This window comes from Cydia strobilella, chromosome 24 (assembly GCF_947568885.1).
Source record: "Cydia strobilella chromosome 24, ilCydStro3.1, whole genome shotgun sequence".
NCBI classification, from domain to species: Eukaryota; Metazoa; Arthropoda; class Insecta; order Lepidoptera; family Tortricidae; genus Cydia; species Cydia strobilella.
In genome coordinates, this window is record NC_086064.1 from 709,870 (window position 1) to 735,265 (window position 25,396).

Genomic DNA, 25,396 nt, shown 5'->3' on the forward strand with positions numbered 1-25,396 from the left:
TTTGTCAGAGCCAACTTCTGGACTAGGACTAGCTATCCCCCTTTAAAGTCCTAGCGCCACCGGAGAGATTAGGAACTATTATTTACAGCTAAAAGCTGGTCACTTTTGCAACAGTTTTGCCATAAGAGATTGTCGTCCTTTCTATACCGTCCATAACTTGCACTGCGTGTACTATCAAAATCACATCAAAATCACAGAACTAGGATAAATTTTAGGTCTGTGATCAAAATCGTTGCAGACTTTTCTTGTTCTAACTCTACCTACCTATGTCTAGAAAATTTTCTGAACCTTAGATAACTGAACTGTAAAGCTAATATTATTAGTCACGCGCCTCGGGCAACGGTAATTTTTTGCTGTTTGACTCATACTTTTCAATTTGAAATCTACGTTATATGCACAGTCGAATACAAGATGTATCCACTTTTTCACCTTACTGCATTGTAATAAAGTGAAAAAAACCGGCCAAGTGCGAGTCGGACTCGCGCACGAAGGGTTCCGTACCTTTACGCAAAAAAAAACGGCAAAAAAATCACGTTCGTTGTATGGATGGGAGCCCCCTCAAATATTCATTTTATTCTGTTTTTAGTATTTGTTGTTATAGCGGCAACAGAAATACACCATCTGTGAAAATTTCAACTGTCTAGCTATCACGGTTCATGAGATTACAGCCTGGTGACAGACGGACAGACGGACAGCGGAGTCTTAGTAATAGGGTCCTAAAAAGGAGTACCTACAGGTTTTTAAATCGGCAATACTCATGTAACACATCAGATAACTAAAACTAATATAAAATAACATGTAAGCACTAACTAAAACGAATAACACATATAATCAAGGCTAAGCTTAGTTAAAATAATCTCAAAATATAGAGATTATATCTATAATCTGAGTTAAGACGAATGTTTGTACCTAACCTCTTATGAAATAAACAGTTTAAATTAAAAAAAAAAAAAATTTTTCTAAGAGGTGAGCTTACCAACAGGCGCGCCGTATGCTTATTTGCCACCGACGTGGTATAAAAAAAGGCATAGGTAAGATAGGTTTTTTATACTAGTTTGCCTAATTCTATTCACGCAATAGGAATAAATTTGGACAATTAATTTGAATCAGAATCGTTTGGCCAATTGCCGCGCATCCACGTGCCTCTTATGTAACTTAGCTTGTCTATGGTTTCAATTGAGTGTTGCTGGCCGGTGGGGTTACCAATCATCTTGAATACAAATAACTATACTTGGTCAAACCAAATTGGCAGTAAATAAGAACAAAAGAAACTATACTCATCCTTTTCTTTTGGGTGCGTGTACTTGTGTAAGACAAAGCTAGTATGATTCTCTCTGTCTATGTTTGAAATGAGACAGTAATTTGACAAACTATATTTGTTTTGTCTTTCAACAGGTAACATATTTTCCCTCTTAAAAGTTCAGATGGCTGCTTTCAAAAAGCACCGGCCATAAACGATGAGGGTTCAAAGTCATACCAGCAAAAGAGTATCCACCCGGCACTTACATCCTTTTAATATGAAGATAACTTTTTAACTCATTCTTCGATCATGTTCGAAATAACTTTCCTGAAAAAGATTTATTTAGCTTTATTTTCTTGATTTTTTCATATTTTTTAACGCCCAGTTCAAAAGTTACAAAGCGGGCACATTAATTTAGATTTTTTTAAAGTAACTGTTAATATCATATTTTTTTTGGAACCTTGATCTTATTTTTGAAGACTTCTTGCATTCGGATAATTTAAAAAAACTCATAATTTTCATAAGCAGACACGAAATTGGTACTTACTAATAATCTTTCCATGGAGACTATATGTATAAAGGAGCCAAATCTCTATATATGAAAAGTGTCCATCAAAAAACAGTAATTAGGCGGCGCCACCATACACCGAAATACTACCAAAAACAACCTACGTAATTTGGTCGGGTTATTTGTTGCCTTATATGGTTCATGTTATACTCATGTCCCAGAGCCTAACTAGCGCCACCGGAGAGATTAGGAACTATTATTTAAAGCTGAAAGCGGTCACTTTTGGAACAATTCTGCCATAAGAGATTGGCATCCTTTCTATACCATCCATAAGTATTTCAATGATTTTAGACGTCAAACGTCAACGTGTCTTATTCGACTCTAAAAGCCCATTTACATTCTTTTTCCGCCCGCACATTCGAATTTCGAACATGTCAATCAGTGCAAGTTACTCAGAATGACGTTTCCTGTCGCTTAACTTTTTAATTTCTGTGTGGCCAGTGTCACTACTGTCACTATGCTCTATGGGTCAATAACGGTGTTTGTAATGGAACATGCCGCTAATTTGACCACAGATTGTTTATAAAGCATTTATTTAGTTGCTGTGGTCTGGAAAAAAAAGATTAGAAAAATTGATGCTCGAATAGATGGCACCACAGCCACACCTTTGGCCTATACTCGTGTACTCGTTGGTGACACCGTTTGATATTTAACAATTTTAACACATATCAGTGAAATAACATGGGTTAAAGTCATATGGCTGTGTCGAGAGATGGCAGTAAATTTACTGTGACTACAATTTTTTTTAATGACAATAACCCTCTATACGCTCTATTCTCTTTGCCATAAGCCACAGTAGACAAAAAAAAAGAACTGTTATGCTCACCTAGTTTTACATATACGATTACTTGCGTTTTTTTGCTATTTCAAAGAAGAACTAAATGTAGTAACCAAAAAAATGTATGTTACTAATAAGTATTGAAAAGTAACGAGTAGGCAGATCTTAGACTACCACTTACAGACTCCGTTTATGAAGTTTTTTTTAAATACCGCGTCGGTGGCAAACAAGCATACGACCCGCCTGATGGTAAGCAGTCACCGTAGCCTATGGACGCCTGCAACACCAGAGATGTTATGCATGTGCGCGTTCCCGGCCCCTTAAAACACTCCTTTTTAGGGTTCCGTACCCAAAGGGTAAAAACGGGACCCTATTACTAAGACTCCGCTGTCTGTCTGTCCGTCTGTCTGTCACCAGGCTGTATCTCATGAACCGTGATAGCTATACAGTTGAAATTTTCACAGATGATGTATTTCTGTAAAAGTACGGAACCCTCGGTGCGCGAGTCCGACTCGCACTTGGCCGGTTTTATTTTAAGAACCCCATACTGTGGCCCCCAGCCCCATATTGTAGCATAAGTACATTTATAATGCTATCTATGAAAACAGGGTCTTCCGTGATGCCACGACCACGACCGATAACACATAAAGGTACGTTAAAACATTACAAAGCTCTGAGCGCGTGCTACGGCTCGTGAAATTGTCAGACACAATGGCCGACCTCGCACAAAAGGAACAATGGCTTTTGTTTAACAGATTACCGTCTTAGGCGTAAAAATCATTTGAGAATATGCAGACTAAAGAGCGTACTCCCATCTTAAAGGCCGGCAATGCACTTACAACCCCTCTGGTGTTGCGGGTGTCCATGGGCGGCGGTAATCGCTTACCATTAGGTGATCCGTCTGCTCGTTTGCCTCCTATTTCATAAAAAAAGACGACGCAAATGCCTGTAATGAATGCTGGTGGAAATAGTTTGAATCTGAACGGGGCCTTTATGTTTCATCTACATGTAAGTGATCAGTGAGACAGCGACAGAGACTTTGTATTGCGAATATTGTGCTTTGTCATAGCCTCATAGCTTTCGCCGAGCTTTCTATAAAAAGCTGGATTGAATCTTATAATGGCCGATCGGTACAGAAACAATAGCTGTTATTGTAATACCGCAGGCGAGCTTAGGTCTTAGGAAAACTGGACTCTGACCACGCTAACTTTGCACAAATTTCGCAGGAAGTTTCTGGAGAAACGCAGTTGTGGACTGCCAACCATCTAAGTGGTGATGGAAATGTTTTCGCGTAGAGCGATGGCGGAGAGAAGCAGCAGGGATTAATCTGAACCAAAGATAGATATAACTCCGTAATAGATGGATACAGTCTAAGGAAAAAACGTGCCTCGAAAATCAAGAAAATTTGATTCTCGTTCAGAGGGCGCTACTAGTTTTGGCCTACAGTCGTATAGATGGCGTTGACGGTTTCGTTTGTTATTTAACAATTTTAACGCATATCAGTGAAAGAACATGGGTCAAAATCATAAAAATAATTAACGCAAATAAAAAAAATCATTTATCTATATTTAAATACATTCTATCGTATTTTTATAAATCTTTATTTTTAGTTTTAAAGTGTGTCGACAGATGGCAGTGAATTTACTGGGGTTACAAAATTTACTATGACAGTACCGCTCTAGTATAAGTTACTCTATGATCTGAACAATTCCTCGTACTCTAAGACTATTGCTATTCCAATGTCACTTACGGTTGTTACATCATTTCGAAGTTTGTGCGGTTCATATAATTAGAATCGAACTTCACTTACAGGTAAGTTTGTTTAATTCCTAATTATGTGTGTATTATGTCCCCTATCATAATTTGACTGGTTCACTCGAGTCTAATGTTACGTGGTTTTAGGAATATCTCCCTATTATCTTCACCGGTAATCTAACGTCGATATGATCCATTCATAGGAGTTACTTTCCTTATTTTTAATTTTATCTTTTAATTTATACTATTTATAGTAACAATAAACGCTGGTGGCTTAGCGGTAAGGGCATGCGACTTTCAATCCGGAGGTCGCGAGTTCAAACCCCGGCTCGTACTAATAAGTTTTTCGGAACTTATGTACGAAATATTATTTGATATTTACCAGCCGCTTTTCGGTGAAGGAAAACATCGTGAGGAAACCGGACTAATCCCAATAACGCCTAGTTTACCCTCTGGTTTGGAAGGTCAGAAAATCCGCAACATGGCGATGGCCAAATAAGCTTCCCAGCTCTGTCATTTCATGGCTCCTGTACACGATAGGCCATCATAGTGGCCCACTAAGATGGGCCAGCTTGTAGAGAGGGTAGTGGTGTCGGATGGCTTATGGCGCGGCGGGATGGCGATGGGATGGCCACGGTGTCGGTTTTTCGTCCGCACATCAAAGGTAGTTGGCCAGCGATGGTGCGTACGCATCTACACTTGGCCCATTTCATCGTGGCCATCTCGCTGGTCCAGCGCTGGGCCATTGTGTAAAGTTTGTTCCGAAAGCTGGGTCCGGAACCCTAAAAAATCTCGCACCTCGCACCTACTCTGTTGATCGAATCGAGAACAAGTTTAGCTATCGATTCATTTACAATCGAATAAATTGACACATCACTAATGGATGCGTTCAGTGATCTTAATTATTTATTTTTAATTTCGGGCTCGGATCGATGGTGAAATAATCGATTTGATTGAGAACGCTTGCACCGAAGACAGGTAAATAAATAAGACTGTCAACTTGTAAAGACACAGTCATTGTCTATCGGTGTGTTTAAAAAAATTCCTCAACGGTAAATATGATTTTGTCTGTGAGGGTTATCTGATATTGTTTTTTTTTTCCTTAAAATCATTTATTTGCAAACAAGATATATACAGATATGGCGAAGCGTCAAGGCTTGCGAAGGCCAAAGGCCGAGCTCCGCGTAGGGCCGAAGGCCGAGCTCCGCGTAGGACCGAAGGCCCGAGTCGTCACCTGAGAGGGGGAAGTTGGAGCTTAAACACGGCCCAATAGTAAAAATGTCTTGACAAGCTCACGTCGCTATATTGTTTTTAGTTACCGCGATAGTCAGGTAAGGCCATATCTGAGAGCAAAATTCTCATGAAATGAAAATGAAATAATAATGAAGTGTTGATTTTTTTTTAAGATAGACTATCTTACCGTCCTTACCTATTCGCTGCATGTTAATTTAAAACTAAAACTAACTACAATTATAATAACTAAAGTTAAAAATTAAAAATACCTATCAAAATTTTGTGCCCTTGGTAGGGTACCCATCACGCAGGCAGCGTTCCCGCGCTGGATTGCTATCACTGCTATGGCCATAGAGTAACTTATACTAGAGCGGTACTGTCATAGTAAATTTTGTAACCCCAGTAAATTCACTGCCATCTGTCGACACACTTTAAAACTAAAAATGAAGATTTATAAAAATACGATAAAATGTATTTAAATATGGATAAATGATTTTTTTTATTTGCATTAATAATTTTTATGATTTTGACCCATGTTCTTTCACTGATATGCGTTAAAATTGTTAAATAACAAACGAAACCGTCAACGCCCTCTATACGAGAGTAGGCCAAAGATACTGGCGCCATCTGATCGAGAGTCAAATTTTCGTGATTTTCGAGGCACGTTTTTTCCTTAGACTGTATCCATCTATTACGGAGTTATATCTATCTTTGCTATGGCCAATCTGTGCGCGAGAAAGCCGCCTGCGCGAGGGTCACCTGTTAATTTTGTTGGCATTGTACTGTAATAAGTATTTTTTTTATCTGTAGTGTTAGAAATGCCGCTTAATTTATATTCAATATTATTAATAAAGCATCTTGTGCCATCAAATAATTTCTATTATGATTCTAGTTATAAATAATAAATAAAATAAGGTAATTAAGTAGCCTTTTACCACAGTGCTGCATACCCGGTGTAGTATTCCGTTTTACTATTATTATTTTTTATGAAATAGGAGGCAAACCCACGTAGCAAAGTGACGTCAGCAACGTCCTAATGACGTAATAACGACGTCATTATGAAGTCATAAAGAATACCTGGGAACGAGCAGACGGATCACCTGATGGTAAGCGATTACCGCCGCCGATGGACACCCGCAACACACACATCTTTTACTTTAATACTAGCTCATTAAAATAATGACTAATGTTATGTAAGTTGAACATACATAATTCATTTCATGATAAGAACATATTTTATAAATGTTTAAAAGTGATAATAAATGTAATATGAGTTAAATAGTTGTCATACCAAGAATGTAAGTTAAAAAGACCCCCCCCCCTCCCCCCAACCCCTCTGGTGTTGCGGGTGTCCATGGGCGGCGGTAATCGCTTACCATCAGGTGATCCGTCTGCTCGTTTGCCTCCTATTTCATAAAAAAAAAAAAAAATTATTATAGGGACATTCTTACACAAATTGGCTAAGCCCCACGGTAAGCTCAAGAAGGCTTGTGTTGTGGGTACTCAGACAACGATATATATAATACCTATACAAATACTTAAATACATAGAAAACATCCATGACTCAGGAACAAAGAGATATTTGTTCCTGAGTCATGGATGTTTTCTATGTATTCAGGAATTGCTTTTGATGCGAGCAATATGGCGTCGCCTATAGGATATACTTTTGGTTGAAATACATTTAGAAGCAGTGAATAGTGGTTTAATTTTATTAGTAGAATGTGCATAATTGCATTCAATCGCGGACCGCGCCGCGGTTTGATAGTATTTGTAGAAAATTACAGTCTTTATTTAATCTGTCTCTGATTTTGATAAACAACGCTTACTGTACACGCTTAGGGCGTTGCAGTTAAACGGAATTCGAATTTCAAAAAGCTAAATACACGTTCGTTTGTTTGGAACTTAGGTTATTTCGGTTTTGAGGTTATGTTCGATTGTTTTTTTAATAAAAAGAAAGCGGAAGATAACTTTCACAAGCGTTAGTTATAGGGAATGATAATTAATATTTTGTACGTAGGAGTATTGCGTTAGCTACGTTAATTGAACGATTTTAAACTTAAAATATTACACTTGCCGCGAGCACTTGTGCCTGAGGAAGGACCCCCGACGGGTCCGAAATATGTCGCCAATAGCGACTAAAAATCCTAGTAATTTTGTGTTAGACCACAGAATAAGTATTAGTACTACCGTACAGAAAATAAACTTCCTACAAAACCGAAGTAAGACAGCGATTCAGGGATGAATCATGCTGTCTGTTTCTTATGTATGGTACTATCCCTTTCGGCTATTTAGGGTTGTCAAAATTTTAAGTCATTATCTGTGGTCGTACATGCAAAGGGACGTCAAGTTGTGCCAACCCTTAGTGACCCTACACACGAGCGCTTTTTCAACGCGCGTTAAAAAAGCGCTTGAATCTGCCCGCACGCTAAATTCGATTTAAAGACCAAGGCTTAAAGTTGAAAATATAAGATGAATATTTAATATCTTTTTCACCTCAGCAGCTCGAACAAGCCTACTTTCGTCACTCCCTGGAGTGAGGAAATTGCGACTTTCCTCACTCCAGTGAGTGAAACAATGTAGCTTTTTAATTTAGTGAAGGCCATGAACTTCATACTTTTATTACATTTTTTTTATGGTATGGTACGGTACGGTACGGTACGGTCCGGTCCGGTCCGGTACGGTCCGGTATGGTACGGTATGGTCCGGTACGGTACGGTCTCGTCTCGTCTCGTATCGTATCGTATCTTATCGTATCGTACATATTATAATACTTTTTTTTCTGTTTATTCTGTGTAATTCGAAATACATTTTAACCTTTAATATAGTAGTGAGACTACTGAGGTGAAAAATTATGTGTGCAACACGAGAGCAATGTTATTTTACATCTCGTGTTTTTGAGTCCCGAGAAAGCAAAAGATTCTATAATTGAATCACGAGCGAAGCGAGTAAGAAAAACAAACTTTCCTCTCTTGTTGCACAAACAACTATTGTACCTACTACATGTATGCAATTGTGAAAGAATAAATAATCCAACAACGCTTGATAAAAAGCGCTAACGCCATCGTGTGAATAAATACACGTTTCCATTTGTGTCATTCAAGCGCTTTTTTAACGCGCGTTGAAAAAGCGCTCGTAAGAATGAGGCCTAATAATTGCTCGGAGCAATGCTGACTGAGCCGAACGGAGCCGAGAATGCCCGAAAGGATCAGTTTCGCCCCCCCGGTGTACACCTACAGTTTTTCCCTTTATACAGTTTACGCTTATCAACGATTTCTAACCTTTTCACCTTAAAAATAAATAAACAGAGGCCCTGTTAACGCCAACGAAGTGTCATTAGGGGTGTGATTACAAACGCTTAGCGACGAGTCGAACTGTGAGATGCTAGAGACCTTTCTTTTCATGTTTTTAAAAATACATACGTTTTTGGCTTAGACCAAAAAGAATATATAGTATAGTATAGAGGGTTACTGTCATAGTAAATTTTGTAGTCACAGAAAATTTACTGCCATCTATCGACACACGATTAAGACTAAAAAATAAAATGTATAAAAATATCAAAAAATGTATATATATATGGATAAATTTGTTTATTTGTATTGATTATTTTTATATTATTTAAACCTTCTTTCTTATGTTTCACTGATGTGTTAAAATTGTTAAATATCAAACGGTGTCGTCAACGCCATCTATACGAGAATAGGCCAAAGGTGTAGGCGGATAGATGTATCCGAGAATCAATTTTTCTTGATTTCCAAGGCACGTTTTTTCCTTAGACTTTATTCATCTTATACGGAATTACATAGGTCTTTGCTTAGACTGACTATAATATAGTCTGTCTACCTAGGTATTTAGTCCTTTTCCGAAATGTATAAGAGTGAAAGAGAAAAAATCCTATGCTGCCCAAATTTTATATGAATATTCTTTCTCTTACCCCCGGTCGCTCGGTGGCGCGTCTATAACTACTTGTATATACTATGTCTATGTTTTTACCCTAATTTTCTTGCTAAAGGGTTGGACTCGTCTTTCGCGTTGGCAACACTCGCTAGCGCTCGCTCGGGTGTTTTGTTCGAGCATAGACAATGCAGATTAGAGCGGGAAAACGTCTTGGAAATGGAGCGGACGTTTGTTTATGGTTTGAAAACCGGGTACGATTTTATGTACTAACTAATCAATGGTTTTTCATTACGTTTTTTAAATGTGGTAAGGTGGTTGTTACTGGTGTTACCTATTGGTTTTTAATTTTTTTTTAAGTTTTACAGACGTAACTTCTACACGCTATACATATATGTTACATAAATGTTAAAACCAAGTATGTAATTTAATCATGTCATTTAAAAATGAGAGCGTAGCTTCGATTGTGTGGGTGCGGCGTTTTGGTGACGGGTTTCTGTGACTGAGTTGCTCAGTATGACCTACATAAACATATGTACTATTAGAGGAGAAAACACCACGAATTAAGAAAACACCATACATCATTAAATAAAGGATTTAATACATAAAACCATGGAAAACAGGCATAGCTTAGGTAAATCACACTCCGACGCCGTAATGGCGGGCGATGCTCGTCTGACAGTTCACGACGCGCCACTCGTCATGTGACCATCGGCCATCGACACCCGACCATAGGGTTGCGCTCGAGCAAACCACACAATCGGTTATCAGTACATATCCACATGCAGTATAAACGTTGAAAAAACATACTGTATAGAAATCTCTGCTGTACATATCGTATACTGTTTAGGTTGAGTGGGTGCAGTCGCAAAGAAATCAAGCGGGCCTTTTGCCTGCGCCGCTCACGAGGTAAGGACATGCATAATGTGGACTTTTAAATACCTTCATCATCTTCCTCGCGTTGTCCCGGCATTTTGCCACGGCTCCATGGGAGCCTGGGGTCCGCTTGGCAACTAATCCCAAGAATTGGCGTAGGCACTAGTTTTTACGAAAGCGACTGCCATCTGACCGTCCAACCCAGGGGGGAAACTAGGCCTTGTCGGGATTAGTCCGGTTTCCTCACGATGTTTTCCTTCACCGAAAAGCGACTGGTAAATATCAAATGATATTTCGTACATAAGTTCCGAAAAACTCATTGGTACGAGCCGGGGTTTGAACCCGCGACCTCCGGATTGCTAGTCGCACGCTCTTACCACTAGGCCACCAGCGCCGATTTACTTTTAAATACCTTGTGCCTTGAAAATCAAGAAAATTTGATTCTCGAATAGATAGCTTCACTACGTTATAACACCTTTGGCCTACTCTCGAATAGATTGCGTTGACGGTTAATTTCGTTTGTTATTTAACAATTTTAAGATGAAGCGCTGGTGGCCTAGCGGTAAGAGCGTGCGACTTTCAATCCGGAGGTCGCGGGTTCAAACCCCCGGCTCGTACCAATGAGTTTTTCGGAACTTATGTACGAAATATCATTTGATATTTATACCAGTCGCTTTTCGGTGAAGGAAAACATCGTGAGGAAACCGGACTAATCCTAACAAGGCCTAGTTTCCCCCTCTGGGTTGGAAGGTCAGATGGCAATCGCTTTCGTAAAAACTAGTGCCTACGTCAATTCTTTGGATTAGTTGCCAAGCGGACCCCAGGCTCCCATGAGCCGTGGCCCGTGGCAAAATGCCGGGATAACGCGAGGAAGATGATGATGATTTAACAATTTTAAGATATCAGTAAAAGCAAAATGGGTCAAAATCATATAAATATAATTAATGCAAATAAAAACAAACGTTCATCCATATATAAATACATTTTTTTATATTTTTATTTTTAGTTTTAATCGTGTGTCGATATTACTCGTGCTATTCACCCACTTAGACTATAAGGAATTTTATATTTCACTTGGTTCGACTGTCAAACCATAAACAATTTTAAAATACCACTTAGTACGACCATCGAACCAAAAAATTCTAAAATCTACTTAGTTCGATCATCGCATCATGAAGCATTTAAAAATTCCACTTATTTAGATCATCGCAAAAAGAAAAACTCTTAAATTTTACACATTTCGACCGTCGCACTACTTGGAATTTTCTATTTCATCTTTAAAAGTGGAAAAATTACTGCCTTGGGTGAGACTTGAACTCACGGCCTCTGGATAACGGCCTCGGTGGTCAAATCTCACCCAAGGCAGTAATTTTTCCACTTTTAAATTTATTCTAAGCTTAATAGCATCGATCGCAGACGTTTCTGCTTGTTAAAAATTAATTTATCATGAAAGTTGCCCAACTTTGTGTACGATTTGTTGCAAGATCTGTGCAGACTTGTAGAGCATAAAGCCCGCTCCAGACTACGCGGCGCGAAGACGCGAACGCGAGTGTGGAGTCGATTTTGCTAATGAGGGCTATCGTTTTGTTGCTCACCAGTTGGCGCCTCTGTTGATGGTGGTCCAAAAGACTAAAGAACAGCTGTCAGTCATTGAAGTGACAAGTGACATTTGACATTTCGAACTATGGAAAAGACCACCATCTACACTAGCGCCCCTAGCGGCGAATTCATACGCGTTAGCCCTCATTAGCGAACTAGACTCCACACTCGCGTTCGCGGCTTCACGCCGCGATTCGCGCATGAGTGTGGAGGGCTCTTAAGATAAATCAGAACCCATGAACAATATCCATAACCCTCTAAGTTTATGCAGTACCTAACCATAGAGATTCCGATTCGTAAATCTATTAAAACATATTTAAATTCGGGTCTATCGCGAATTTATTTTGTCACCATTTCCGACGTTTCGACGCGGGTTTCACTAGTCGCGGTCTCGGATAACTACCAGCGAGTGAGTGGAACCCACGTCGAAACGTCGGAAATAAAGGTAACGAAATATGCTTTGGCAACTCATTTCCGTAGGTATAAAAACGCGGCAAATTTAAAAAATGTAGGAGCAAAGGGTTGTAACAGCTATTAGTAAGACTCCGCTGTCCGTCTGTCACCAGGCTGTATCTCATGAACGGTGATAGGTAGACAGACAGTTGAAATTTTCACAGATGCTGTATTTCTGTTGCCGCTATAACAACAAATACTAAAAAGTACGGAACCCTCGGTGCGCGAGTCCGACTCGCACTTGGCCGGTTTTTTTACTAGTACAGTACGGAGGAATCGTTTTCTACTCTTACGAACAACATGGTGTAAAGTTAAAATTGTATTTAAATGAAATAAATAAATTGAAATTGAATTGAAATTTAGTTGTAAGAAAGTGGATGACCCGCGCTAAGTCGCCTTTTTATACAAACGTAGTCCTCATTTTCCTCTCTGGATATTAACATTATTGAAAATATTTTGACACAATTTGCTGTATATCATGATGATGCTCTCTTGACCGATTTCGGCCACAGCGACTGTGTGCTCTGGAGTAGGCAATTTTTAATTCACGTTATTAGCGTGTAGCTGATCCGCTCTCTCCACAGTTATGCCCCTACGATATTTTATTACAAATTTTTAATTATTGTAAGAGTTAGGAGCATTTAAAAATTTGTATGAAATCTGTTTTTAGCCCCTAATTTTTACAGTAATAAAAAAATCTAAAAAAGTAAAAGGCAAATTATGTAAAAATAGTTTCCATAATGTCAATATCCAGAGAGGAAAATGAGGATTATGTTTGTATACAGTTACAGAAACGGCCGTCCCCTCAAAACGCGAAAGTTTTAAATGTTATATCGTAAAGCCTATTGGAATCAGATTGGAATATCCACGTTTCCTTTCGTCCATTTCATAATGACTTCTCATATGAGTGCGCACGGTGCACAATCAACTGCAACGTTTCACCCTTATCACTTAAACCATAGAGTTTAAAACTCTTTAGCACTATTAAACAAGTAATAAAGCCCTATGAGCTTTAAGACTTATGTCTTATTTCAATGACAATATACGACGAGGGTTTTTATGAGGAATCCATAGAACTCGAAGCCTGAATAAATATATAATCGTTAATTTCGTAATTAGGTACTTACATATTCTTATGTGTGTCTAACAAAACCATCTAACTAACCCGGGGTTAAGCAGTTAAACCGACCCAGTATCAAATTGTACTGGTAACCATGGTAACGACAGATTTACTTAACCAGTTGAACCCGGGTTAGTAGGATGGTGCAAGTGGCGCTTACAGTCTTAGCTAATATAATCGCGCCGCGCCGCTTCGCTTCGCATTCGCGCCTAGAGCGCTCACGTAGGACACTTCCATACGTACGGTTTGTTTCTTCCTCGCCGCGTCGCGCCGCATCGCTTCGCGTTCGCGAGTTGTTCGCTTATGTAAGACGCTGCGTCCTTCTTTTAGAGTTCAAACTGTTCAAATGAGCAATTTCCGATCTTATGGACTTTACGGTTTGGTTTGGTGTGTTGAAAATAATTATTTAATTAAGGGGCATTAAGTGAATTAATAATAAAAGTTTGTTTTCTTTTTCATCATTTGCAATGTACAGGGAAATATCTGATATCTATAAATTAAAAAATAAATAAATATAAGTAATAAATAAAACAAAAAGTTAAATTTGTACTGAACCCTCGGTGGGCGAGTCCGACTCGCACTTAGCCGGTTTTTTATTTTGTTTTCCTTTTTGAATATTAATAGCATCGGTTCCTTAAAATAGATTTTAACCTTTGTACTGTAAATTCTCGCAAACACGTAACGCTATTCAACAAGCTCCCGTTATGCTAATAATGGCCGATGCCCGCTCGCTAAACTAGGGAGAACACTTACAACATAGCCCTTCCCTGGGGCAGGGCAAAACCGAAATTCGCAAATTGCGGGGATCTTTCTCTTTTACTCTCATTAAGACGTAATTAGAGTGACAGAGAAAAATGCCCGCAATTGACGAACTTCGATGTTCGCGGTTATAGCCCTGAGCCAGAAGGCGAAAAATCTCCTTATATGATCATATTTTTCTAAGAGACGTTGATATTCGTAGACGTGGAAAAAATATATGTAGTTCTTGACTATATTATCTTTAACAACATAGCTTCCGATACACGAATTATGAAACTTCGCTCGATACAATTATTTTCCAAAGTAACCTCTAACTCGGACTTTTAATCAAACTTTACTCGGTTTGTGACATATATGTAAGTATGTGCAAATGGCGGACTTAATGCCAAAAGGCATTCTCTACGAGTCAACCATAGGGCCTAACAGAGGCACTAAAAGAGGTTAAGTGAGTATCACGCATTCAACGTCCGATAAAAAGGAATCTACAGTTACTTTGATCAGTTGTAGGCTGCCTGTCCACTGAGGAGACGAATCACTTGGGAATCAACCAATAGCATTGATAGTTATCTCTGCTCTGCTTAATTACAACCAATACATATCGCTTTAAACTCTCGCGGTTTGAACACATATTTAATTATACGAACGGATCTACCGCGATTTAGTTTCATTGTTTTTACCTTAAATTCCGACGTTTCAGCTGAGTTGCACCAGCTGTGGTCACGGAAGGACTGACGTCCCAGCAAAATGTCAACGGAGATATAATTAAACAACACTAAACTACCCGAAATTAGTTTATAAAAAAGTTCGGATTAGTTGAATGTTTATTGTCCACGGCATGACACGCAAGCGCAACACTCACAATATCCGCACACTAGTCCGAAGATACAATAAAACAATGAAGTTAAATCGCGGTAGACATCAATCGCTGCGGTAGACCCGTTCGTATAATTAAAATATGCAATACATATCGGTTGATTCCCCACAGCTCCGCGTCCGTGGACAGGCAGCCTTATGACAGGCATGACAGCTAATCAGTGCACCGTATTTTAGCGCATAAGTATTACTGCGCGAATTCTTGGCCTTGAGCGAAATTCAACTCCCGCGCACACGCGCCGTCCGTCAAATGTAGAGTCGGCAGAAACCGTAGATCTAGTATATTTCCTATAGATGTGCTATACGCGTGCGCCCGTGAGGGACAGAACACACGCAATGCGACAAAATTAAAAACACGTTTTAGCATTCTTGACAACATACCAAGAACAACCTACGTAATTTGGTCGGGTTATTTGTTACCCACCATACTAGATTTACGGGGGGGGGGGGGGAATAATAAAGAAAATGTGAGACTGTGACAAACAATAATAACGCGCTCTCTGCTACTCCTAGTGAAAGATACATTAGACTATCCCGTTCGGTCATTTCCCCCACCACTCACGTTTTTACTGTTACCAAAGATAGATATAACTCCGTAATAGATGGATACAGTCTAAGGAAAAAACGTGCCTCGAAAATCAAGAAAATTTGATTCTCGATCAGAGGGCGCTACTAGCTTTGGCCTACTGTCGTGTAGATGGCGTTGACGGTTTCGTTTGTTATTTAACAATTTTAACGCATATCAGTGAAAGAACATGGGTCAAAATCAAAAAAATAATTAATGCAAATAAAAAAAATATTTTTTATAAATCTTCATTTTTAGTTTTAAAGTGTGTCGACAGATGGCAGTGAATTTACTGGGGTTACAAAATTTACTATGACAGTACCGCTCTAGTATAAGTTACTCTATGCTGTTACATAGTGCAAAATGCATTTTTGATGGCGAAGTTGCCACTATCGGACGTAGTTTAAATATTGATATGATATGATATGATTTATTTATATGTAGGAAAGGTAGGATAGTGAAGTTTTAGCTTAGTTAGACACAGACTTTAAGCACCTAGTATACTTATTTGTTAACTTTTCCTTAAAATCTGAACGAAATTCGTAAAATCAAATAAAATGAACTAAAATATAACAAGAATCACACTTACGGGAATTTCATAAGGATGTTTTGATTTGTATTCACGTCATAGTTCCCGGTATACGAAGTAAAAACATATTCACGGAAAACCCATCCATAATAATTTTAATAGGAATTTTACTAAAACAACAACACATCATTAATAAATAAATAAAAACAAAACATGATTAATCTGGAAATAGATTAAGTATTACATTACCTACACTGATATTTAGTACCCACACATAGACATAGTATAGGTATATACAAGTAGATATAGACGCGCCACCGAGCGACCGGGGGTAAGAGACAAAATATTCATATAATTTTTTTTTTTTATGTGATATTCAGCAAACGAGCAGACGAGCCGCCTGATGGGAAGCAGTCAACGTCGCCCATGGACGTAAGCAACATCACAGGAGCCACTTAAGCATTGCCGACCCTTGAGAACCCTAAATTTGCGCAGCATAGGATTTTATCTCTTTCACTCTTATAAATTTCGGTATTTCGCCATCGCCTACCTATGATGCCACCCGGTCGGTGAAGGACAAAGCATGGCACTATTTCCTCTTTCCTCTTATAGGAATCGCAATAAGACTATCTTTCTCTATCAAAGAGTGTCAGGCCCTTGATGTACCACTAGTCACTGACAGTGTTGACACCCAGGTAGCAAAATGACGTCAAATGACGTCAGCGACGTCGTAATGACGTAATAATGCCGTCATTATGACGTCGCTGACGTCATTTTACGTCATTTTGCTACCTGGGCACTGACATACACGCTAACGTCTACGTAATTTGTGGTATTTTCTATAAAAAGGTACCTTATTGTCGATGCTTACGCCATTATTAACGATGCTCCGATATAAATACAATGCAGCACGGCGCTGTGCGGCGTAAGCGCCATCGACAATAAGGTCCCTTTTCATAGAAAATGCCCCATTTACTTTCTTATTAATATTGTTGTCCTACTTGTTCCCCAATTTTTGGTCCATGATTTAGGTTCATCGTTTCAGTAAGTAAGTAAGTAAATATTCTTTATTGCACCAAAATTATACATTTTACATACATGTAAAACTACAAAGAAATATTTAAAGAAAAAATAGAACCAGGTAACAACAGGCGGTCTTATCGCTAAAAAGCGATCTCTTCCAGACAACCTTTGGGTAGCAGGAAATGTAGAACTCATACAAAAGTCAACAGGTAGTGCAAAGAGCTAAATATGGAGACTATTAAACACAAACACACATACTACAATTACTACTTATACATATATTAAGTATTAAAACAAAACCTAACACACAAATAAATATACAATACATATACATAAGTACGAAAACAATTCGTAAGTTTCGTCCCGGCCGAAAGGTTCGTCCGTTTTTTGGCCGAAACCGAAACTTCAGCTGAAACATGTTTTTTTTTCCGAAACCGAGTCTTCGGTCGGACACTACTATTTGCAGTTTGATTTATAGTTAAATGAATATTCTTAGATTCACCGCATTCAGTATTAGACAGGTTATTTATTTACCTTCAATAGTTTGCTTGTATCTTTAATGGCAGCCATTTCTTGTTTACTTAAACCAAGATGGCGGGTGATAAAACGCTTTCCGTATCCTGTTTGAGGCTTGAATCCTTTATTTGTTAATATAAATAAACATTACTTACAATGTTAAGTAAAATAAGTAAACAAATTGTTTAAGCGGCGGCAGATTAATTCATACGTTAACATTTCGGCATACATTAGAAATTAAAACTGATTCTGATAGCTCAAAATTGCTTCTGATTCTCATATAAGTAGTACATGTTAATGTTGCCTGATTAATAACCATCGCCCATGGGCACCTGTAACACCACATTGCCGGCATTTAAGATGGGAGAAAGCTCTTTTCTTGAAGGTTAAATCGGTATCGGCGGAAATACCAAGGGCGGCAGTTCATTCTATAGTTTACCTGTATACCTGTATTAATTAAGTGTACCTGTGCGAGGCAGAAATTTCTGGAGAAATGTAAAATTAAGTCATATCGGTTCAGAAATACAACGACAGTTCATTCTACAGTACCGGTAGTAAGTGAACCTGTGCGGAGCGGAAATTTCTGGAGATGTGCAATTGAGGACTGCCAACCAACTAAGTACTGAAGATGGAAAGGAAATACTCTCTTTACTCTTCAAAAACTGACATGAAAGTTGCATTTCATCCACACGAGTGTCAAAAATGATTTGACACAAACTATTTTTTCTTCATTTATGTTGACTGGTAGAATTGATTTTACCCTTGTCGTGTAGGCACGCCTTGAAACCCTTGGAAGGCTCAAGAACACTTTTTGTAAAACGGATTTTAAAATCTTTCGCAAGCTCGATTATCAATTAGCTCGAGGAGTTTTTAAACAACAACTTTGCTCCCTTGTGAGACAAATAACTAGCTTTGTAATTTTTTTTTATATGAAAATCTATTCAAACGGACTATAAAAACATTACATAATTAAAATTAAATTAAATAACTAACCTATAAAATTAAAAAAACTAAAAATAAATAAAACTAATCTTAAAATAAATAACTAAAAACTATTCCCCTGCGGCATGGTGCCGTAGACGCTGGCAGCATTTCCTCGCTGTATCGCAATGCTTATTCTAATAATTTGTAAATAACTGAACGTAACTGAAAGGTATTTACGCCGTTTTTGCCACCGACTAATGAGACCTAATGATGAAGAAAAAAAACAATCGACTTGGCAACCGACATTGTCATATGCTACTATGTCAACTACTACAACAACTTTACATCGTAAACAACTAAAAATGAACTTTAACGTAATATTAATTAGGCGTAATGAAATGCAACTGACAAAATTGTAAGCGTTAGACATATGGTTTGAGCAATTTTGAACCCTAAGTATGTGATATAAGGAGTAGGTCAGTGGCAAAAGTGTCAGATCCATTGTCACGATCGCGCGATTATATAATTTTTGACGTATTTTTTGCTCGTCCAATGACTTCAGCTGTCAAAGTTAAAATAAGAATTCGAAGTGAACGTTAGCGTACGTGTAAAACATGATGAACTAGTGACCCGCCCCGGCTTCGCACGGGTTACACAAAACCTTAACAAATTATACAAACTTAATATATTATATTATTTTATGTATATATAAAAAAACTAAATGAAATTGTTTTTAAAATTGCTTTCAGGGGTTAGATATGAGGATATCACGTATCATTTGTGATATATTGTACAAAAAAAAATCAGCAATATCGTATCTGGATCTGGAGGAGCCCAAACTTTAAAAGTGCCTATTTGAATAAAGAATATTTTGACTTTGACTTGACTTTGACTCAGTATGTTTTGAAAATTGTTAGTTTCAATTTAAAAAAAATGGCTGAAGTGTAATAATATATTCTTTATATATTCTTTATTCTTAACAATAATTATTGTGTCGAACATATCAATACATATTAATGTATTGATATTTTTAGAATCGCCTCAAAAAGCGCTTTCATATAATACGACACACGATAGGTTAAAAAAAAATTCCATACAAAAAATAATAATGACTCGAAACTCCCCTCCTAAGGGATTTTTTTTTAAGAACTGCGGGTCAAAAATTTAGTTTTGACCTCTAGTATGCGCGTGCCAAATAGCTAAACTGTACATCGATTTGCGGTTTTTCTTTAAAATTGTGCTTGTACGGGCTTCACTATATAGGAAGCTTCTGAGGATTAATTGTGACATATACGTATTTTTCCCAATAAGATAATAATATTCCCTAATAGAAAACGTATGTCTGACGTTTAGATGCCAGATTTTTTGCCACTGGATACCGTAATAGTAACATTTCGATGCTAGTGCGAAAAGTATGTCATTACTCCACGAGTAATCAAGATATCTCGGTACTCGTGAAGTAATGACATGTCCGCACGTGTATCGAACGACGTTTTTTAATACAGTTGCGAAAAATAAGAAAAGCAACAAGTATTAAGGAATGGAATTCGAAACTTTTTATATTATTAATTCTGTGACATCATTGACATTGACATTATGAAGAGGTGTTTTTCTAGCTTTTATTCGAATAGAATAGATTTTGTTATTATTATTGAATCCACTTTAATGAGTTTTTTTTTTTCAAATGCATGTTCTATAAGACAGAAACAATTGTAAATATTAAAACATTGTACTATTATTACCTAAATATCGTTATTTACGATTATTTGTGTATCGTATATTTATAAAAACAATATCGAATGTTGCCTTTGGAAACTTAAAACATTCTTGCAGTAAGAAAATACGCCTCTTCTTTGACAGGCGTTCCGTTCCATTCAGACAACTTATTAAGAACGGTTTTTCAACATTAAAAAATAAACGTGTATAATAATTATAATGATGAAGAGGTAAGCAATAAAATATGAAATATGCATATTTTTCGTATTCTTACATTAAAAGTAGGTTTTTATGTTGATTACGACGTTTAAAGAAAACTAATATAAACTCATCAATAAGTAGTCATGAATTGGAACAAGTATAAATTTAAAAAATTGGAAAAGTAAAAAGCACTAGTTCGCGAAAACCAACTTTCCGCACGCTAAACAGCCACGAAAAGTAGCACTTTTTGAGCAACTGTATTAAAAAATAATTTATAACAAAAAAATCATAAAATGCATAATTATAGCGGCTTAAGATTACATTCTAAAAGTTTAACAGGTACAGTTAAGTACGTACATTAAAACTAATTATAGTTTTGCTTTGTTGTATCTGTCAATAAAGTTTTTAGTTTTTATGTTATCTAACCTGTTTGTTATGAAACTTTTTCTTTCGTTTATAAAAATAGCGTTAACTGGCTACAACGTGTCAAAAACTTCTCGGATGCCACTAAAAATAAAATGCTTTTATTTTTTAACCATTCTTATGGCGTGCAAGATGCCAGTACCAGTAAAAACAAAACTTTTAAAAGGTTGTATAACTCTAGCAAGCCAATTTTGTTAGTAGATAAAGGCGCGAAATTCAAAATTCGAATGGAGAGTGTACCTAACATTGTAATCAAAAAATATTATTTATTAAAAAGTAATAGCTTAGATATATCTTCGTTTAAATAGTTCCTACAATACCAGGTCGATCTGAGTAAAATTTAGAATAGAATAGAATAGAATAGAATAGAATAGAATAATATTTATTCAGGCAACACATCATTATTACATTACAAAGATACATTAACAACAAGAAAAAAACAAAGGTGAAAAATACAAAACTAACAGATAAGGATAAGGTTTAATGGTCTCCACTCAGCAATGCAGTTGGCACGACCAAAGATAGATATAACTCCGTAATAGATGGATACAGTCTAAGGGAAAAACGTGCCTCGAAAATCACGAAAATTTGATTTTCGATCAGATGGCGCCACTAGTTTTGGCCTACACTCGTATAGAGGGCGTTGACTATTTCGTTTGTTATTTATAATTTTAACGCATACCAGTGAAAGAACATGGGTCAAAATCATATAAAAATAATTAATGCAAATAAAAAAATCATTTATCCATATTTAAATAGATTTTATCGTATTTTTATAAATATTTATATTTTTAGTTTTAAAGTGTGTCGACAGATGGCAGTGAATTTACTGGGGTTACAAAATTTACTATGACAGTACCGCTCTAGTATAAGTTACTCTATGATCTGAGTAAAATTTACCTCATATATAAAAAAAAGTTTAGAACAGACATTCAGATGACATTATAGTTATTGTGGTCAAATCAGTTTCTTTTTTTTACAAATACAAAATACAAAATTCTTTATTTTATAATACCTATAATTTACATTTTTGTGATACAGGGGATGGAGCCGCCCGGTAAGCAAAACAATGCTTGTGTTGGGAGGCACCGCTCTTCCCTAGGTTTATAAATAATATTTTTTTTTTTTTACAGTTTTTATAAGTTTGAGGTACCAATGGTACCATAACTAATAACTAAGAAATAGTGGTGATTATACATCCGAGTTTTTTTTTTTTTCAAACTGTCAAAACGATTTTGCCTACATTTTTCATTTATATGAAACACTAGCATGTGACGTCACAATCAAACTACATACTCTTTATAGTTTTATACGGGTTTTGAAATTGAAATTGTGTCTAAAAATAACTGCTGTCTACGTTTCTCTATTAATCTTCTGGTGCTTTATTCTTTATTTCATGCATGGTGTCATAATTTATTTTAAATAAATACAGTCAAATACGCTATCTACCCTGTTTGTCTAGTGTCTACGGCTAACAGTCCAACAAGCAAGGTCAAGATAGCCATCCATAAGAACGTAAACATGCACTCCTGATGCACCTGTTGATAGATGCATTCCGCTCTCGCAGTCTACAACATACAGATCTCTCACTTTCAACTAGACTTATATCGAAGAGGATATAATATTATATCGACCGGGATATATTTGTATTGTTTTCGAACTCCTGATATTTCGACGCAGTTACATGCCCATATAATTGTATAATTGCTATAATTGCCTGTATAATTGTATTTGCATGTACATGTACTTAACGCAAATAAATAATAATCTGAATCTGAATCTTACATTCGGTAGAGAGTATCATTTCGTTCCATTTGGAGTTGAAACTCTAGGTCCATGGGGTCCCAGCGCGCATAAGTTGTTTGCTGAAATCGCGAAGCGTCTGGTTGACGTAACTGGTGACCGAAGAGCTGGCGGCTTTCTCGCACAACGTATCAGCATTGCGATACAGCGGGGAAATGCCGCCAGCATCCTTGGTACAATGCCTCAAGGGCCTATTTTAGATTTAAGCTAGTTATTTATTTCGTTTACGTAGTACCACTGTATATATCTTGTACTTTACACCTATATTAAACCTCATCTTACATTTAAAAGTGGAAAAATTGGTTGTGACTTGAACTCACGGCCTCTGGATCGGACTCTGGAGTTCAAGTCTCACCCAACAGTTATTTTTCCACTTTTAAATTTATTCTAAGCTTAATAGCATCGATCGCAGACGTTTCTGCTTGTTAAAAATTAATTCTGAATCTTACATGCCCATACACCCGCTATCTTCAGTTACCCGTGAACAAGATTCATGTAACTGCGTCGAAATATCGGGATCTTTATTGTGTGATTGGCTTTATCCATGACATGCTCACAGACTGCAGACCTAGGTCGACGGTGCTTGACATCAGCTGTGTTCCTGCACCCGTATGGAAATGCTTCGTTTCACATCTGCCCGACATATGATAGGCCACACTCAGAACATAGCTGTAGGCATAGAGTAACTGATACTAGAGCGTTACTGTCATAGTAAATTTTGTAACCCCAGTAAATTCACTGCCATTTGTCGACACACTTTAAAACTAAAAATGAAGATTTATAAAAATACGATAGAATGTATTTAAATATAGATAAATGTTTTTTTTTATTTGCATTAATTATTTTTATGATTTTGACCCATGTTCTTTCACTGATATGCGTTAAAATTGTTAAATAACAAACGAAACCGTCAACGCCATCTATACGACTGTAGGCCAAAACTAGTAGCGCCCTCTGAACGAGAATCAAATTTTCTTGATTTTCGAGGCACGTTTTTTCCTTAGACTGTATCCATCTATTACGGAGTTATATCTATCTTTGCTGTAGGTGTTCATAGTTTTATTTCATGAGTAACTATAGCGGTAACCGAAGACAATATTAAATTTTTATTTCTGGAAAATAAAATACTTTTTTTACAAAAAACTACTTTAACTCGCTATTTTAGCTACAGAAAAAAAATTTGAATTCATTCGATTAAAAAACTCACGTGTGGCGAATTTTTTTCACTGAGATCAAAAGCCTGGCCTGACCTGGAAGATGCCCGGCAAGCGGAAACATGGTCTAAATCCACTTGGCGTCGCTCTGTGGAGCAAGAGCTGGGTGTATTGGGGATGGGGTGGGAGGAGGTTACCCAAGCTGCCCAAGACCGTAGTCAATGGAAAAACAAGATTCGAGCCTACACCCCAGCAGGGGGTAACAGGAAAAGAAGAAGAGAGAGCGAAAGCGCGAGCATTGGATTCGAAAATACAATTTGGGAACAAATCAAATGATACCACTTAAAAAAACGCATTTAGAGTTAAACCAATAAAAGTCTGCAACGATTTTGATAGCACACGCAGCGCAAGTGTTAATTATACGTCATAATTTTATATTTGACGTTTAAAATAACACTTGCACTGCGTGTACTATCAAAATCGTTGCAGACTTTTCTTAAGGGGCCCACTGACTATCAGTTCGCCGGACGATATCGGCCTGTCAGTTGTTCGGAACTGTCAAATTTTTGTTCTAACTGACAGGCCGATATCGTCCGGCGGACTGATAGTCAGTGGACTCCTTTAGTCTAACTCTAACTGATTTGCAAGACCGAACTGATCCCATAAGTGTTCCGTTTGTCAAAACAAAGTTTTGAACGGAACACTAAAAAGGATTCTTAACATTTTTCCCTGGACTATGGACTTTTCAAAACGGTTGTGTACTGTTTGGTCTGTCTGTGTATAAATAGATCGCGGAGGAACGAGTGCAGTTACATCACTAGCAACACTTGTCGGATTTAGATCGCAAACGATCTAGGAACAAGACAATTTTAGATTACGGAGGTCACGGTTCGAAATCCCGGCTCATTATATTATTATTCAGAGCCCACGGTGACCCACTGCTGGGCAAAGGCCCCCCTCATTTTCCACTCGTCTCCGTTTAGTGCTATATCTGGCCAGTCTCTTAAAAGGGACTCCAAGTTATCCCGCCATCGCCGACGAGGTCTACCGGCTCCTCGGTTTTTTTTTATACCACGCCGGTGGCAAACAAGCATACGGCCCGCCTGATGGTAAGCAGTCACCGTAGCCTATGGACGCCTGCAACACCAGATATATTACATGCGCGTTGCCGACCCTTTAAAAACCTGTACACTCCTTTTTTGAAGAACCCCATACTGTAGCCCCTCGGTTAGACTTGTGGGTCTCCCACTCCGTGGTTAACTTGGCCCACAAGTCGTCCGGCATTCGGCAGACATGACCAGCCCAGTCCCATTTCAACTTAGTCGCTTTCCGAGCTACGGTTTCTATTTGAGTCTTAAAAATATTTAAGAAATAGATATCAGATCAAAAATATAAAG

The 25,396-nt window shown here is 37.6% G+C and overlaps 2 protein-coding genes across 4 annotated transcripts in view; both read right to left on the reverse strand.

Moving 5' to 3' along the window:
- The window catches only part of LOC134752300 (uncharacterized), a 121,302-nt gene that overhangs the window by 68,998 nt on the left and 26,908 nt on the right, over nucleotides 1-25,396 (reverse strand). The window lies entirely within an intron of this gene.
- Nucleotides 25,085-25,396, reverse strand: part of LOC134752295 (UDP-glucosyltransferase 2-like) — a 77,059-nt gene continuing 76,747 nt past the window's right edge. The window contains exon 11 of the mRNA XM_063687958.1: nucleotides 25,085-25,173. The gene's annotated coding sequence lies outside the window, so the exon portion shown is untranslated. The remainder of the gene's footprint in view (nucleotides 25,174-25,396) is intronic.